At 44.1% G+C, this 17,271-nt stretch overlaps 1 protein-coding gene across 1 annotated transcript in view; it reads right to left on the bottom strand.

The window, feature by feature from the left end:
- The window catches only part of MEGF10 (multiple EGF like domains 10), a 177,681-nt gene extending 170,632 nt beyond the window's left edge, over positions 1-7,049 (bottom strand). Inside the window, exon 1 of the mRNA XM_073557265.1 lies at positions 6,716-7,049. The gene's annotated coding sequence lies outside the window, so the exon portion shown is untranslated. The remainder of the gene's footprint in view (positions 1-6,715) is intronic.
- Positions 7,050-17,271: the final 10,222 nt, after the last annotated feature.

The raw sequence follows: 17,271 nt of genomic DNA, 5'->3' as shown, positions 1-17,271 counted from the left end.
CCAGGCTGTCTGGGTTCCTCCGTCCGCACTGGTGAGTCCTCCTCCCTAGCGAGGATTAGTGGGCACTTTTTGTATATGTCTTTCTCTAAGGCGTCTATCCACCTGGATGGCAAGGGACATGGCGGCCTCCAGCGACCTGTTAGCGGAGTACTGCACCAGAGTATCCTGCAACTTTGGAGACAAACCCTGCACAAATTGACTCCTAAGTGCAGGGTCATTCCACTGAGTATTAGTGGCCCATCTCCTAAACTCTAAGCAGTACTCCTCAGCGACCCGGGCTCCCTGTTTACACCTATGGATTTGAGATTCCGCCAGGGCGACGCCATCAGGATCCCCATAAACAAGCGTCAAAGCCACAAAGAACCCGTCCATGGACTCTAAAGATGGAGAATCGTCCGGTAGGGAGAAGGCCCAGGATTGGGGATCCCCTTTAAGAAGGGACATAACGATTCCCACCCATTGATCTTCACTCCCTGATGAACGAGGGCGCAGCCTGAAATACAATTTACAGGCTTGTTGAAACACCAAGAATTGATCTCTCCCTCCAGAAAATCTGTCAGGGAGGGATATCTTGGGTTCTGGCTGAGCCTGTTCCTGGACCAAGTCCCCAGAGCCCACCAACAGCCGCAGCTGCCACACCAATCCTCCGCGCAGCCCCCTAATCTCATTAGTAAGGGTCTGCAGCAATTGGGCAAAGGGCTGAACTGGGTCCATGGCTCAGCAGAAAAAAAGTTGAGGTTGGTGATAATGTCATGTGGACCCGTCCTGGGTGACGCGACCAGCAGGCCGGTAACTAGAACAACAGGACGCGGCATGCGATACTGTCCTGTGTGACACGGCTCGCAGGCTGGTAACTAAAACAACAAGACAAAGGGAAGGGAAACAGTTACAATGGTGGGCCCTGCGATAGGGAAAGGGGACGTGGAGACCTCCTGCACTCCACTGAGTCAGTGTCCCTAACGCTCCTAATGTTCCCTATGCCGGTTCCGCACCGAGCGCCAATCAGGAAACTGTCACCCTAGCACACCCTACACCTATCCCTTGCTAGGGAACTGGGTGGCGCAGGCACTGGTCCCACCGCTGTACTAATACACACTAAAGAAAAACACAAACAGGGAGACACCACTTAGCTTTACTCTGTTGCATTTGCTCCTGGCAACAGAGTCCACCACCAGCATGCAGCTCTCCTCCTGATTCATTGCCACCAAGCTCTGTCAGAGCTACAAGGAAATCCTATATGACTATTTCACACCAGGCTAAGACAGTGCTGCAAGGAACGCTCTCCAGCTCCTTCCTCCAACAAGGATGGTTGAAATGAACACTATCACCAACACTGATTGCAACACCTGTGACTCTTTTATAGCAGAGCCAGCAATCACACCTGCATAATAATCATGTGCACTTAACTAAAGAAACTAGAGTGCAATGGTGCTCACCACCACCGGGGGCAAACTTAGAACAAACGACACCACAGTGCAATAATCCTAATGGCCACAGGGGGCAAAAACCAACCTTAAGCACAGCTTAGGAAAAAAAAAAGGTTACCTGGGCTTTTTATATGTTCTGATCCAGCATGGATCATGACAGCGGCGCACCACTGGTTGGGGGCACATGGGGAAGCAGGGGTCCTAGGCAGCTGCCTAGCCTGCCTGCCCCTAATGTCGTCCCTAATTATAAGATATATCTAATGGTGTTCAGATAAGAAAACCCATTTATGTATTTAAACCTGTCCACAAACATTGGGCACGCGTGAAAACATAAATAGGATGCACTTGGCTTTATTTTTGAATACTGTTTAATAAGATAGAATATAAAACTGCATGAGACCTATACTGCTGCATGCATACTGGGTGTGAAAACAGTTTTTGTTGCGTAGGAAATGCAGATTACAAAAAAAATCTCTTTAAAAACGACAGAAGTTTCCAATGTTGAGTTGTTAACGTTAAAGTAGATCTGTCGCCAGATTTCACAATTTATTTATTATGCTTACTTATAATGCAAACTGAATATAAAATGAATACATTGTCTTAAACCTGATGGGGTTGATGTGCTTACATTAAAAAAAATTATGGGGCTTACATTCACAAGACCCTATTAACATCTGTATGTCATCCATTTTTATACATCAGCAGTGAATAACAAATACAAGGCCAAATAAAGTTTCCTATGTTAAGAAATGCAATATATTTGTAAAAATCAGATGCTGTATGATTGATGCATATGGGAGCCGATTTTTTTTTGTGCACCTATAGACTGGAATAGGCAAGTCTCATCCGAAATATGGAAGAGAATATGATGCAATTTTTTTTGCGGACTTCTGTGTTTTTAAATGGCTTATTGTGGTTGATTTTCACAGAGACTGAATTCATGACCCGTAGGGCTTATACTCATATGCAAGAAACTCGGATGAGTCTCGAATGTCAATACCCGGCACTGCCGCCAGCACTCGGATCGGAGTGTTCAGCTGCATCCTCTGATCCAAGTGCCGGCGGCAGTGCCGGGTATTGACGTGCGAGACTCGTCCGAGTTTCTCGCATGTGAGTATGAGCCCTTAGAAAGCAATTGATCTCTTCATTATACCCCCTCCCCAGCAAGTCCGCATAGATCACATAGGAATAGCAAAATATTCTGTGAAGTTTCAAACTGTAGAACACAAACTATCGGCGCAACATAATTCCTTTCCAGAATTGGAGACTTTTTCTAAAAATGAAAAACAAATATCGAAATGGAGTTTTGTGATGTAGCAATTTGCATTACTCATTAGTAGTGAGTTTTCCAGAACTACCCAGCTACAAAAGTATATATTTTTGCTTAGTGTCTTACCGACCAGTCATCTGCCATTATTCGCACTCCAAGCCTAAATAGATCTAATGTCTTTTACACCTGTTTCCACACAGTGGGTGTCTCTAATTCACTTTCCATGCTTTGCTCAGGACGCATCATGTTTTTGCCAAAAAAAACAGTGTTTCCACAGCTTACTGGGCAGGAGTGGGCTGTAATTGGAGCGCTGTGCTCCTGTGACGAAACCTACAGCTGTTGTCCAGCAGGTGTAAACACAAACACAAAGTCCCGTCAGCGCAGCTCATGTCGGCAGTATGGTTATCACTGTACTAAGGAAACACAAGTCCTAAATGTTGTCATATGCAGGTCCGAAATAAGCAGAAAATGAAGAAAAACATGCAAGTCCCCCAAAGTGATAATGACAGTACAAACAAACTGGTTCACATATTATTCACCCATTTGTGGTGCAGTATTACTAAACCAGTTCATTACCTCTTTTCCTGATCAGGACCATTTTCAGGTAAATAGGAAATGCGTGTCTATTTTTCACATTTTTATTTCTTTAGTTTTTTATTTATGACCACAAAGGTCCACTAAAGCAATGTAAAATGTATTCCACTTCACACAGAAATTATTTTTATGTATTGGGTATATTTCTCAAAGGGGGAAATAGCAATTTAGACTGACGAGGTCTCTTTTTTTCCTACTCTTGCTTTTTGTTTTCTTTTTGCAATTTTTTTAAAATTTATTTTATACACTGTGCCCTCCATGAGATCTTAAAAGACCGTTGGGAGAGGGTGAGGAGGGCATTTAAACATCAATATGTTCTTTTTTTTAATTTATTTCTCTTGTAACTGGGGATGGTATATTAGTGCCAGCTACAAGACATTTCAGCTTCCTGGCTGCATAGAAGAGCTGTCTGGATTTCCTAGGACCCAGAAGCTTCTGTTCCCTATCAGCGCCCAGTGATCACATATTCACTGAGTTCGGAGATAAAAGCACTGTGAGTGCTTCCTAATCTGTATATGCAGTGCTAGTTCAGAGTTGTGTATGCATTGTGCATGTATAGTTGGATTAGTTAAACATGGGAATAAAACATGTTTATCTTTTCTGTGCGAAGTATGGCTGAGTCTGACAGCAGCTTCCTTCCTCCACAGCTTCAAGATCTTGCAAAAGCGGATTAAACTGAATTGACATTTTGAAACATCAACATAGGGATAAGCGGGGACTACTCCGATGTTTAAAGTCTATAGGTATTCCTGAAGTAAAGAGGTTGTATGATTTTGTACACTGCCCTCTACCTGCGTACTCTGCATGTCAGCAACATGCATTTTCCTTAAAGGAGTAGTCCAGGATTAGTAAAGCATGACTGCTTTCTTTCATAAACAGTTCCACCGCAGACCTGAGTTGTGCATGCGATTGCAGCTCAGCTACATTGACTTCAGTTGGGCTGCGTTGCAATACCAGACACAATACATGGTCAGGGATGGCGCTGTTTTTTATAGGAAGTAGCCATGTTTTTCTAATTCTGGACAGTTTTATTATAGAAGAGTAAACAAATAAGACTTATATTCGGTTGATGTTTATTATGTACATGTCATAAAAAAATGGATGGGCAATTTGAATTTCATCATGTCTATTCCTTTGCCCTTACTAAATATATGCATTTGATGGTGTATGTAGCTTACCAATGAAAACAAGAGCCTCAATTCACTATTGTGTTTACTCTTTATGTCTAGTTATAAGTGTGATTTGACTGTTTATGGGTTCACCTGTTTACTAGAGCTAATACGAATCGGTTTGCAAGACTTGGTCAAGTGGCCACGTCAGTAATCTGTGGCTGCTGGACGGGAGCCCCGGAAAACCACCTCTTACCTGATGGCATCCTCTGCTCTTCTAGTAATTAGCCGGTGTGGTGCAACATCACGTGCTTTACTCCAAAACGATGACCACACCAGTTCAGATAATAAAAGAAGGAGCCGCCAAGGATGCTGTAGATTAAGAGGCGGTTCTGTAGTGTTTACCAATATGGCTGTGGTATTTTGAAAATCACAAAATTTTGGTGCAAATTTACTCCATCTTCCAAACCCCATCCCTACCCTGGAGTGATTTTATGTTTTGTAGGAAACGCATTTTTGCGTAAATGCTAGAGTTGCTTGTGACATGCAACTTTTTGCTATAAAAAGGTGCAAAAAAGTTAATACAATTTTTATTAATAGAATATTCATGAAACATAGTGCCATTGTAAAGAATGTCACCAAATACCACAAAACAAAAACAGAAAAGTGACTAAAAAACCCTCAAATGATGACTTGGGCCTAAAGTTTTCTTTATTGCAGGTAGCCAATCCGTGGGAGTCAGAGGCGTGGAGTCAGTCTAATTTTTGGGTGCTGTCAGAGTAGGCTAAAATGTATCATTCATTTATTAAATGTATAGTGTTTTCCATATTTAGTTATTATCAGTTTGTCTATAAACCACGTGTTCTGTGATTATTATATGTACCCATTAAAGCCTATGGTGCTATTCACGTTTTTTATTGATTTGAGTCATGGATGAAAATTACCAAGTCTATGGGTCCATGAAAATGTAATGGATAGAAGAAGCTTTACTTTTTTGTTTATATGTGAAAAATCACTGATGAAACACTGATGGTAAAAACTGTCACACTGAGAAAACACTGGTGAACTACATGTTTATACATATGAGAAATATCTGAATGAGGCCTTATGCAATTTTTTTAAAGTATTTCTTCAGAAATCGAACTTTATGATGAAAAGCTTGACGTTAAGGCTATGCGCCCACGCTAGCATTTTTAAACGCCCCGGAAACTGATCCCCTTCCCAGAAAACGCGCGTCTTTTTTCCTCGTGATTCTTGCGCGTTTTGTGCAAAAAAGCCTCGCGTTTTTGACGCGTTTTTGACATGCGTTTTCTGGGAACATTGGGAATGGCTAAAAACGCTCAACTATGCGGAAATTAATGAGCATGCTGCGTTTTTAGCCGCTAAGCGATTCCTGAGCGGTTAAAAACGCATGCATTGGCACAAAAAGCCGAAAAGGCATGCAATTTAATGTGAAGCTTCTTTTAAGCGTTTCTGCAGCGTCTGAGCCGGCACAAACGCTGCGGAAACGCTTAAAAAAAACGCAACATGGGCACACAGCCTAAAACTGTACTAGAGTCATTTATAAAGAGTGCAGAAATCAGAAGTTTGGCTCACCACCTCCACAGCCCAGATAGATGATGTTTGGATAAATGATCTCTAATACAAAGCAGGAAAAGAAAAATTACAAAAAACTGGAAAAAAAATGCTATATTTCCAGTATAGCTTTTGGTGCACTGCCTGCTTAGACATGGGAGAGTTGCGTAGTATAGCGGCACATTTTATGAGACGGGCATGTTTATTGAGCTCCGCTGTCCCGTCTATAGATCTGTAATAAGATTTACAGCGCAGTGCTGACAATAGATTCATTTATCACTTTTGCCAGAATCAATACATCACATTAGCAGAAAATATATGTCAGCAGGAACCAAAGCCCGATCTAACATCACTGGCCAGTTTCTGTATTTAGTGAATACAGGCAACGACCAGAATCAAGCCCATTACTTTTCAAAAGAGCAAACTTTGCATTGAAAAAAAGTGAAGTAGCTTATACAGTAGCTATAGGGGAGTAAATTGAGGTTTGTGATAATCTAAATCACTAATTTGCCATCTCATACAATGCAATGGGCATATCTATTAATTAATTATTGAACTGTACGACAGACTTGACAACTCAATTTGCCCAATGTGAGCTAATAGTTGGGGGAAGAGACTCCATCAGCGAAATCCGAAAAATAAAAGAGTGAGAAGTTACAGATAAGATCAGAACAAGTGCACATTAATCACATGAGCTGGGGAAAGTGCAGAGACCTTATCCAGAATGATGTGCTTCTTACCTCTGCTACTGACTGTGATGATAGTCCTCCAATGTCTGGATCATTGAGATCCTGTTGTAACTTTCAGAATTTTCATAAATTCCCCTCCATAAGAACAGATTAGATAGAAGAAGAAATGTAAACCCCAAGATGTGTGTTCTGTAGAGGGCAAGCTCCTGTGGGTCCTGAGGATTGAAGCTCTTGAGTAGTGTGCAGCAGCCTCCAGACCTCAGAGCTTTGCTCCCAGCCTGTTCTCACTGTTCTTCTCTGTCCCATTCAGTGAGGCTGTGAGGTTTCAGAGGGGGCGGGGAGGCCAAGCATCATTCACTGGCTGCCTCATATAGACCTTTTGTTGTATCTGCTGAGAAACACACCAAAGGATTTTCTTAGGAGGTTCATTGCTCCATCATAGTTTCTAAAAAGCAGGACAATAAGAAATGCTGAAGTCATGGAAACTCCTGTAACGAGGCTAAATTATTTACAAAATGTAACATATGGAACATATTTTTATAACTTTCTACTTTTACATTTTATGTATATATTGTGAAACATTCAACTTTATAATACGTAAATATTTGTAGATAGTGACCTGTATAATTTGTACATTAAACTTCATATAAATTATATACAGGGTGGACCATTTATATGGATACACCTAAATAAAATGGGAATGGTTGGTGCTATCAACTTCCTGTTTGTGGCACATTAGTATATGGGAGAGGGAAAACTTTTCAAGATGGGTGGTGACCATGGCGGCCAATTTGAAGTCGGCCATTTTGGATCCAACTTTATTTTTTTTCAATGGGAAGAGGGTCATGTGACACATCAAACTTATTGAGAATTTCACAAGAAAAACAATGGTGTGCTTGGTTTTAACATAACTTTATTCTTTTATGAGTTATTTACAAGTTTCTCTTTGTTTACAGCCATTGACACATCGCAGAGGTTAACACGTGAGGAGCGGATAGAAATTGTGTTGATGTCTCGTGGACGCAGTACCTGGGTCATTGCAGCAGATTTCAATGTAAGACACCCTACGCAAGAAAACGGTCACCATTCCCATTTTATTTAGGTGTATCCCAGTGGCATAACTAGAAAGTTATGGGCCCCGGTGCGAACTTTCAAATGGGGCCCCCCAATGCCAAAATACACGCACATCTCCGCTCCGTACACCTCGTACACGGGCGGTTCCACTCCGCACACCTTGTGCACACACAGCTCCGCTCCGTACACTTTGTACACACGCGGCTCCACTCCGTACACTTGATACGCACGCGGCTTCTCTCCGTACACCTCGTACATATGCGGCTCCACTTCGTACACACACGGCTCCGCTCACCTCGTACACACACGGTTGTGCTCCATACACTTCTTATACACGGCTCTACTCCGTACACCTTGTATACACACGGCTCCACTCGGTACACCTCGTACACACACGGCTGCGCTCCATACACCTCGTACACAAATGGCTCCTCTCCATACACCTTGTACACACACGGCTCCGTTACATCCACCCTGTAAACCCCTCCTAACCCCACACATAAACTTACCCTCATCCAGCAGTGCATCATGACAACCAGCATGGCAGAGACCTGCATAATACACAGAGGCTCCTGATCATGTGACCCCTGACTCCTACCCTCCAGTGACCTCATCACCGGTCCTGTGCACACAGAGCAGCCATCCTGTCAGGCCAATTGCAGCCTGGCAGCCAATCAAATAATGGAGCTGCACAGCCAATGAGCGGCTGCAGCTCCGCGATCGGGCCTCTAAGGACTCTGGGCCCTGATGTATCCATATAAATGGCCCACCCAAAAACGTTTGCCTCATCCCTGAACATAATATTCTGTGTAAACTGAGGGACCTGTTCCAATTTTTGTTTTGCCCATTCTGCAAATTTAGCGCGTCGATCTGGGTCATCATCCATTCCAATTTTATTTAGGTGTATCCGTATAAATGACCCACCCTGTATTTATATATATATATATATATATTATTTAAGTATAGTGAACACACTAGTGAAAAATCATATTAAAGTGTGATCTCACCCTTCCTTGCTCTTAAAGGGGCAGCAAGCACACATTGGTAGATACCCCCAGCCAATGGCTGGGAGCAGGGTCGGTTTTAGGTAAAGTGGGGCCCTAGGCAAAAGTTTTAAATGGGGGCCCAAATGCTAACATATTGCACATCGCACATAAGCATTTCTGTTTTACTTACGTGCGCTGAGTTCAGGCCGCTAAACGAGTGTGATCGACAATATTGAAGTCGTTGGACGCTTGTTTCCCGGCCTCTTTATACCAACTGATAAAGAATGATAGGAACAGAACAATCACTAATAAATCAATTTGTTCCCATACAGTATCATGTTATCAGCATCACATCTTCAGTTTACACCAGTGATGTGCTGCTGAGAACAATGATTTTTGCTCCAGCATAAACAATCCAATCAGTCGATGAATATGCAGCATTTTGCTTGTTTAGTATAATACACCCCATAGTCCTCCACATAGTATAATGTGCACCACAGACCTCCATATTGTAAAATGCACACTCCATAGTCCTCCATCATGTAATATAATGTGCCCCATAGTCCTCCATATAGTATAATACACTCCCCATAGTCCTCCATATAGTATGATACACTCCCTGTTGTTCTACATATAGTATAATACGCTCCCCATAGTCCTCCATGTAGTATAATACACTCCCCATGTTTCTCCATATAGGATAATACATTCCTCATAGTCCTCCATATAGTATAATACACTCCCCATTGTCCTCAATATAGTATAATACACTCCCCATAATCCTCCATATACTAAAATACACTCCTCAGTACTCATTATAGTATTATACACTTCCCATAGTCCTCCATATAGTATAATACACTCCTCATAGTCCTCCATATAGCATAATACACTCCTCAGTCCTCCATAGAGCATAATACACTCCTCAGTCCCCCATATAGTATAATATACTCCTCTGTCCTCCATACAGTATAATACACTCCTCATAGCCCTCCATATATTAAAATACACTCAGTCCTCCATATAGTATAAAACACTACTCAGTCCTTCATTGTTGCGAACTCCATTTCTCGGATTTCTGAGCCGAAGCTCCCTCTGCTCCCTCTGGTGGTTACTGAGAGTAGTGGAACTGACCAGGTGGATGAAGGTTCTCCACCTGACGATGATAATTGGGAATCTGGGATTGCTGGCTGGGAGCATATAATGGAGCTGGCTGCTTTTGAAGGTTGCTGGTGATTTTTTCCTCTGTGTGCATTTGGAGCTCTTTTGTCCCCTGCCTGATCTGCATGTTCAGCTATGTGATTCTTTTGCTAATCCTTTGCATCTAATCTGGTTGTCTTTTTTTTGCTTTGCTGCTAGGGTTCAGCATGCTCCCTGCTGGGGGCAGTGCTGGGCCCTGCTTCGTATGTTACAGCTTGTTCAGTTCCCTGTTATGTTTGTATCTTTTTGCTTCCTGCCAGTTTATACCAGAGTGCTGATCTAGCAGGGGTGAGATCGTTTGATCACAGGTTTTTTTGTATATCAGAAGTGTTGGACTTTTTCAGGGTTTGCTCAGTCTGTTCTCTGCCTGTTCTTGTGTCTCATCTTGTCTCACCGACAATATATGCTTGGGGGCTGTCTATTCCTTTGGGGATCTGCTCCGGGGCAGCTCAAGTGAACACCAGGTAGTCGTTTAGCTATGCCCCTCCTAGGAAAGCCCAGCCCCGTGGCACAGTGGTTTCCCAAACCAAGTGCATCACCTGCGTATGTAACAGATGATACATATGCGAACAGAACAGAGGTAACTACATAGATAAAGCAACAGAATCAAGCTTACTACATAGAGAGAGACAGGAACAGAACCAAGTTAACTGCATATATTTGTTACCAGAACATACATAGATACAATAACAGATAACCTTATTGCATAGACACAGGAACAGAACCAAGCTTACTAGGCTTACTACATAGATACAGTAACAGAATGGTGCCAACTACATAGATACAGGAGCAGAACTAACCTTATTACATAAATACAGTACCAGAACTGAGCTTACTTCGTAGATACAGGAACAAATCCAAACTTACTACAGAGATATGGTAACAGAACAATGTAAGAGTTAGGCTATGTGCACATGTTGCCTTTTTTAGCATTTTTGCTGTGCTAATGTTGCGGATTTTACCGCTGCAGAATCGCATAGCGGTAAAATCCGCAGCATGTTCATTCTTTGTGCGGAATTGCGGAGATTCTGCACCCATAGGACTGCATTGAAACGCTCACTTTACGCATGAGGCTATGCCCACCATCCGTAAAGTGAGCGCTCCATGTGCCGATGGTACCCAGGGTCTGGAGGAGAGGAGACACTCCTCCATGCCCTGGGTACCATATTCCTGTAAAAAATAGAATTAAAATAAAAAATAGTGATATACTCACCCTCTGATGGCCCCCGGAGTCCTTCCCGCCTGTCACCACGCTGCCAGCATCTTCCGGTTCCAGTGATGCTTTGCGCGAATGGCCTGAGATGACGTCGCGCTCTTGCGAGCGTGACGCCGCAAAGGTCCTTCGCGCAAAGCATCACTGGGACTGGAAGATGCCAGGAGCGTTGCTGAGGGCCAGGGGCCGTTGGAAGGTGAGAATAAGCTTTTTTTTTTTATTATTATTATTTTTAACATTCTATCTTTTACTACTGCTGCTGCATAGGCTGCATCAATAGTAAAAAGTTGGTCACAATTGTCAAGCACTATGCTTGACAGGTGTGACCAACCTGTCAATCACCTTTTAAATACGCTTGCAAAACTCTTGTGTTTAGCGGGAATACGCATGCGAATTCCGCATGCGTTTTCCCCATGGCGGGAGTTGCGGAAATGTTGCAGAAAGTTCCGTTCCGAATGTGTGCACATAGCCTAAAAAGTCTGTGGATTGGAAATTGCAAATTTTCTCATAGTTTTGCATAATTCATCAAACAGCATGTTGTGTTGACAAAAACTGAAAACTGAACAGTATCCAAAAGTTAAATAGTGAGGCTCTTATGCACAACACCCTTAAAAAAAAACTTTTGAAATTTTATTTTCACCCTCAAAAATATATATTGTGATTTACTTTTAGGATACTGTTAGGATTCAGCTGTTTTCCTACTCTTTGTACTCATCACATCTCTGCTCCTTAGGCTGCGTTCACATTTCGGTCTGTTTGCACAGCGTTTCATCCACAGCAATCTGTATGCATCATGTTTCCCTATCTTTAACATGGTGTATGCAGGGGCATTCGTTTGCATCAGTTCGCATGCGTCAGCGTCCGCATGCATTGTTTTTCGGTGAGCGGCGGTGTCCGGCGAGCGTTGGATTTTTGGAAGTGGCAAAAATACATCAAATATGTGCATTCATGCACATGCGGATGAGTGCATCAAATAAACGCATTACTGTATATGGGAACGCATGCGTACGCAAGGACATGCGTACGCACATGCATTCTATACGCAGGCATTTTTTTAATAAGCTGGTCCAGGAAGTGATTCATCCTCCTGATAATTAAGAGCTCTATAAAAGGAAATTTGGACACAGCAAGGCCTTAACTCTCTGGACTGGATGATACCACAACACTGGCTATGTAGGTATACAACCTTAGATAATGTCTGTCTCTCTCACTGCTTTTTTTACTTTGTACTAATTTTATTTTTTGTTTATTTTAGACGTGTCAACTGGCCTGGTACAGTGGTTGGCTCCTGGTTGGCTCTATGTGCAGCGGGTTTCTCCAGTTTGTCTCCTGGTGCTGCTTTTTGTCGTGGTGAGGACAACACTGTCTATGTAAGTATAGAAGCTTTGGAAATGTCTGTCTCTCTGAATGCTTTTTCTGTTTGTTGTAGACTGGCCGATTCTCTCTGGCGCAGTGGGTGTCTCCTGGTGAATCGGTTTTCTCGTGGTCGTCTCCTGGTGATGTGGTTGGCTCCTGTTGCTGGCCTGTTCTGACTGCTGTGGTATTGGCAGGGGTGAACTTAGCCTATCTGCTGCCTGAGGCGAACAGCAAAATGAGGCCCCCCCCCCCCCCCCCCCCGCACACAAAGTACATTTTCATATCTATCCTGTAAAACTGAGTACAATAGTGGACATTTTGATTTAGGTAAATAGAAAAAAAAGGTGTCCAAACACAAGGGTGTCTGCGCCATCACACGCACATACAAGAACAACACAGAAGTATCCAGAACAAGGGTCATTAATGGCAATGGTAGGCCTGGCACAGAGCTGGACTGGTCATACACAACACCACACACACCAACCTGACGTACACTACGCCTCACACACCAACCTGATGTAGTGTCGGGTTGGTATGTGTGGCGTAGTGTACGTCAGGTTGGTGTGTGTGTGTGGTGAATACAATACCACACACACCAACCTGATTTATACTACACTACACCACACCACACCACACACCAACCTGACGTACACTTCACCACACACACCAACCTGATGTAGTGTCAGGTTGGTATGTGTGGCGTAGTGTACGTCAGGTTGGTGCGTGTGTGGTGTAGTGTAGTGTACATCAGGTTGGTGTGTACACCACACACACACCAACCTGACATACACTACACCACACATACCAACCTGACACTACATCAGGTTGGTGTGTGTGGTGTAGTGTACGACAGGTTGGTGTATGGTGTGGTGTAGTGTAGTGTACGTCAGGTTGGTGTGTGTGGTATTGTATACACCATACACACCAACCTGACGTACACTACACCACACACCAACCTGATGTACACTACGCCACACACCAACCTGATGTACACTACGCCACACACCAACCTGATGTACACTACGCCACACACACCAACCTGATGTAGTGTCAGGTTGGTATGTGTGGCGTAGTGTACATCAGGTTGATGTGTGTGTGTGTGGCATAGTGTGCGTCAGGTTGGTGTGTGTGTGGTGTATAAAATACCACACACACACACCAACCTGACGTACACTACACTACACCACACCACACACCAACCTGTCGTACACTACACCACACACACCAACCTGATGTAGTGTCAGGTTGGTATGTGTGGCGTAGTGTACGTCAGGTTGGTGTGTGTGTGTGGCGTAGTGTATGACAGGTTGGTGTGTGTGTGGTGTATACAATACCACACACACCAACCTCACACTACACCACACCACACACCAACCTGACGTACACTACGCCACACACACCAACCTGATGTAGTGTCAGGTTGGTATGTGTGGCGTAGTGTACGTCAGGTTGGTGTGTGTGTGGTGTATACAATACCACACACACCAACCTGACATACACTACACCACTACACCACACACCAACCTGACATACACTACACCACACACACCAACCTAATGTAGTGTGGCAGGTTGGTGTGTGAGGCATAGTGTACGTCAGGTTGGTGTGTGTGTGGGTGTGTGGTGCATACTATACCACATACACCAACCTGACGTACACATACTTTCCATAAGCGACCTGGTGTCCGCTAATGATTGGAGCTAACTTTCCATTCAAAAAGTCAAACAGCGCTTCTTCCCTTCAGGGCCCTGCCATGCATCCAAACAGTGGTTTATGACCACATATGAGGTATCGGTGTACTCAAGAGAAATTGCTCAACAAATTTTTTCATTTTTACAGATCAATTTGTGAAGTACCTGGGGGTTCAAAGCGCTCACTATGCATCTATATAAGTTCCTTGGGGTGTCTAGTTTCCAAAATGGGGTCACTTGTGGGGGTACTCCAATGTTTAGGCACACAAGGGCTCTCCAAACACGACATGGTGTCCGCTAACTATTGGAGCTAATTTTGCATTCCAAAAGTCAAATGGCGCTCCTTCCCTTCAGGGCCCTGCTGTGCGCCCAAACAGTGGTTTATGACCACATATGAGGTATCGGTGTACTCAGGAGAAATTGCTCAACAAATTTTCGGATCCATTTTATCCTGTTGCCCATGTAAAAATGAAAAAAATGTAGGCGAAAATAATTTTTTTGTGGAAAAAAAGTACTTTTTCATTTTTACAGATCAATTTGTGAAGTACCTGGAGGTTCAAAGTGCTCACTATGCATCTAGATAAGTTCCTTGGGGTGTCTAGTTTCCAAAATGGGGTCACATGTGGGGGTACTGCAATGTTTAGGCACACAGGGGCTCTCCAAACACAACATGGTGTCCGCTAACTATTGGAGCTAATTTTCCATTCCAAAAGGCGCTCCTTTCCTTCAGGGCCCTGCCGTGCGCCCAAACAGTGGTTTATGACCACATATGAGGTATCGGTGTACTCAGAAGTAATTGCTCAACAAATTTTCAGATCCATTTTATTTTGGGATTTTATTTTATTTTATTAAGGTGAAATACATACTGGGAGAGCGTCTGGGTGTGAGTAAGGGAATATATAAAAGGAGATTTACATTTTTCCCTACATCTTATACAGCTGTATGCTCCTCATACAGTACCATATATCTGCTGATATTTTTGGTACATTTTCCCAAACATGAGGAAGTATGGTGGAAGAAACCGCGGATGTGGGCGGGGGGGGCAGCTGGCACTGATGGTGGTGGTGGTGCATCTGCTGGTTATGCCAAAAGCACAAAAGCAGCAAAGGCAGGAGTTGTTGAGCCTGCGTCATCGTCTGGCTCAAGAAGGCCTGGAAGGCTCCCTTTTCTGGGAGTAGGTAAACCGCTTTTAAAGCTGGAGCATCAGAAATGTCATGATCCAGGTTGGATATGACAGGTTTTGAATAACTTTTTATTTCCTTTGAGCTGGTTGCTTAGAGTTAGTTTTGCCCCCGGTGGCCACTAGGGTTATTACACAGTGGTGTCTTTTGTTCTAGTTCTTGCAAAGCTTGGTGGAGTGGCAGCTATGGTGAAAGCTGCACTCAGATGCTGGACTCTGTTGCTGGAAGAGAGCTGTACTCGGATGCTGGACTCTGTTGCTGTAAAGCTGCACTCACATGCGGGACTCTGTTGCTGGAAAGCTGCACTCAGGTGTTGATCCGGTTGGAGGAAAAGATGCACTCAGGTGTCGGACTCTGTTGCTGGGAGCATTAGCAATAGAGCAAAGCTAAGTGGTGTTTCCCTGTTTGTCACTTTCCTCAATGTGTGTTTTAGTGCAGTGGTGGGATTAGTTTCTGCACCGGCCACTTCACTAGTAAGGGATTGGTTCAGGGCGAGCTAGGGATTTCAGGTATCCTAATCGGCGCCCGGTGCAGAACCGGCCTAGGAATCGTTAGGAGTGTAGAGACACTGACTCAGGGGAGTGCAGGAGGTCTCCATGTCCCCGTTCCCTATCGCAGGGCCACCATTGGAACTGTTTCCCCTCCCCCCGTGTCTTGTTGTTTTAGTTACCGGCCTGCGGGTCGTGTCACACAGGACAGTTACACGTGCCGTGTCTTGTTGTTTTAGTTACCGACCTGCGGCTCGTGTCACACAGGACGGGTCCACGTGACAAGGAACAGGTTTTGGCTTACATTGCTGAAATAGCCTCCAGCTCTATAACCTCCTCTTCTGAAGTTTCAAAAACTGCAAGCACTGAGTCTTCAGTGCTGGCTTCTGGTCAGGAACAACACCTTTCCTTGTGTCTTTCAGCCACACCAAAAGTGAAGGATGCAGCAGGCCACACTTCAGATTACGCCATGGAGCTCTTTTCACATACCATGCCTGGGCTATCAAGTCAAATCCTGAATTCCCCAGTCCAAGATGAATCTGACATGGAGTGCACTGATGCACAGCCACTGCTAGATGAATCTGCTGGTACATTGACCCAGAGCACTACATTGCCCTCGCATTCTACTGAGCCAGAATCTGACCCTGATGAAACTCAGGTGCCCCTTCACGCATACTATACCACCCTACATGGTGACACAGAGGAAGGTGCACATGAAATGGAGGAGGAGGTGATGGATGACCCAGTTGTTGACCCGGATTTGCATCCATTGGGGAAGAGGGTGCCGCTGGCAATAGCTCAGAAGAGAAGGATCCGCAGCAGGCATCAACATCGCAGCAGCGGTTATCTGGCAGGCCCGTAGCTGTCCAAAAACGTGCTAAAAGAACAAAAAGGAGTTGCAGGACAGCTTGGCCAGACTGTCAAATTAGCACAGCGTGCAAGCACTGAAAATTTATACCATAGTAGGAAGAGTGCAGTGTGGCACTTTTTTGACCAAAATCCTATTGATGAGGCCAAGGTTATCTGTAAAAAGTGCAGAAGGACCTTTAGTCGAGGAAAAAATCTCCAAAATTTGAATACCAGTTGCATGCTTAGACATTTAACCACCATGCACTTGCAAGCGTGGATGGACTACAAAACCTCAGGTAGCACATGTGCACCTGCTCCGACTGAAGGTAGCCAGCAACGCTCTATCGCTTCCCCCACTGTAAGCCCACCAGTAAACACACCACCACCAAGAAATGTTGAGGTGTCGTCGCAAGGCCAATGCAGTCAGGGAATCACAATGTTTTTGCAATGAAAGACTGAATGTAGGCCATCACCACCACCACCATCACCATCACCAACCCCCTGTCAGTCGGTCAGGTCCACCACTAGTTCCCCTATATGCAGCTCTCAAGTCCAGCTCACCCTACCTG

This window comes from Dendrobates tinctorius, unplaced genomic scaffold (assembly GCF_039654945.1).
Source record: "Dendrobates tinctorius isolate UK_male_01 unplaced genomic scaffold, ASM3965494v1 ptg000003l, whole genome shotgun sequence".
Lineage (NCBI taxonomy): Eukaryota > Metazoa > Chordata > Amphibia > Anura > Dendrobatidae > Dendrobates > Dendrobates tinctorius.
Note: the sequence above shows the minus strand (reverse complement) of the source record. Positions and strands in the feature narration are given on the sequence as shown.